The sequence below is a fragment of the Alligator sinensis genome, unplaced genomic scaffold (assembly GCF_000455745.1).
Source record: "Alligator sinensis unplaced genomic scaffold, ASM45574v1 scaffold634_1, whole genome shotgun sequence".
NCBI lineage: Eukaryota > Metazoa > Chordata > Crocodylia > Alligatoridae > Alligator > Alligator sinensis.
Genome location: NW_005842558.1, coordinates 502,746 through 504,788, shown reverse-complemented (window position 1 = coordinate 504,788; position 2,043 = coordinate 502,746).

Sequence of the window (2,043 nt, the reverse complement as noted above, 5' to 3'; positions counted from 1 at the left end):
AGCCCCGTGAACCTTCCTCCGGCCCCTGCCCCAGTGCCCCGTGCACCGGGCCCTGGCACCTGCCCCCGGCACCCGCTCCTGCCACTGCTCCAGCCCCTGCCCCAAGTGCTCCCTGCACTTGCCCCCTGCCCCTGCCCTGAGTGTCCCGTACACCTGCCCCCGGGCCCTGCCCCCAGTGCTCTGTACACCTGCCCCACTGCGCCATGCACCTGCTCCCGACCTGCCCCCCGGCCCCGGCACCCGCTCCTGCCACTGCTCCAGCCCCTGCCCCAGTACACTGTGCACCTGCTCTCGACCTGGCACCTGCCCCATGTGTCCCACGCACCTGTATCCCAGCCCTGGCACCTGGTCCTATAGCTGCTCCAGCCCCTGCCCCAAGTGACCCATGCACCTACCCCTGGCACCTGCCCTGTGCACCTGCCTCCAGTGCCCTGGTCTACGCCCTGCCCCAGTTTCTGTGTCAGTGCCCCCAGCCGCCCCACACTGAGACTGACAGACATCACCAGCCTCTGCTCTTGACCCCCAGAGCTGTCCCCACTCTCCCTGCTCTCTATGGTGCCAGCCCCTCTCCTTCCCTCCTACCCCCATACCCCAAGCTCTACCCCTCCTTCACACCCTAGGTCTGAGCTCCTCCATGCATCCCCCACAGCTGGTCCCTGTCCTAGACAGAAGTCAAGGGGCAACAGGGGCAGGGGTCACTGCAGGGGTTTGTCACCACCTGCATGACAGTAGGCATGCATGCTCAGGGTTGTGTAGAGTGTGTACGCACAGGGCCAGACCCAGCAGGCCCAGGGCAGCCTGTGTGCAGTGACTGGGAACAGGATCACTAGCTTGCACAAGTGTATGCCACCATGTGTGTGCACCATCATAAGTGTGCAGTTACATGTGTGCATCACCACAGCAGGTGTATACATCAAGTGTACACACCATCATTTGACCACCATCATGTGTGCACAAGTGTGGTGTGTGCACCACCACAAGCATGCGCACCACCACACCATGTGTGTGCACCACCACAAATGTGAGCCATCACAACTGTGTGCCATCATGTGTGCACTCTGTGGGCAGACACTATCACATGTGTGCACCACCACAAGCACATACCATCTCATGTTCCAACTGTGTGTGCGCATCACTACCAGCGTATACCATCACGTGCACATCATCATGTATGCACTATCATGTGTGCACTAGCATGTGTGTGCCATCACATGTGTGCACCATCAGAAGCCATGGAACAGCAGACATGGGCAAGCATGCACTGGGGACAGAGACACTCAGGGTGTGTGGACGCAGACATATGCTGGGAGTGCAGGGGTGCATGTGTGATGCCCACGTGCATACATGTGCAACGTGTGCTCACAGGGCAGCGGTGAGGACCTGGGGGCTGGGCCACCGGAGGGTGCCAGGCGCTGTGAGGGGGTGAATGCCACTACCCCTGGGGCAAGGGGCCAGGCGGCAGAGGGTGAGACTGCAGAGGGCCTGGGCCAGGCCGCATCCCAGGCCCTCCCCGGCGGGGTGTGATGGGGCGGCCTGACCCCGCCGTGCGCCGTTGTGTAACGGCTCCCGTTAGTGGGTCAGGAGAGCCGGCTCTGGGGACCGGGACGGGCGTTTCTAGGGCAGTGAATGCCACTACCCCTGGGGCAAGGGGCCAGGCGGCAGAGGGTGAGACTGCAGAGGGCCTGGGCCAGGCCGCATCCCAGGCCCTCCCCGGCGGGGTGTGATGGGGCGGCCTGACCCCGCCGTGCGCCGTTGTGTAACGGCTCCCGTTAGTGGGTCAGGAGAGCCGGCTCTGGGGACCGGGACGGGCGTTTCTAGGGCACCGCCGGGCTCCAGCAGGCACAGGCGTTCCTGACGCAGCGTGTGGCACGCGTGTGCAAAGGGACATGGGCGTGCAAGGCGTGGGGGCGCAGGGTAGGGCAGGCGGGAGGGGGCTGGGGGGCAGGCTGCAGATGGGGGACAATTGAGAGGCGGGGACACTGGGAGTCCGGACGCCTGGGTCCCCACCCGGCTCTGGGGGGGGGGGGGGGGGTGGGGCGGGGG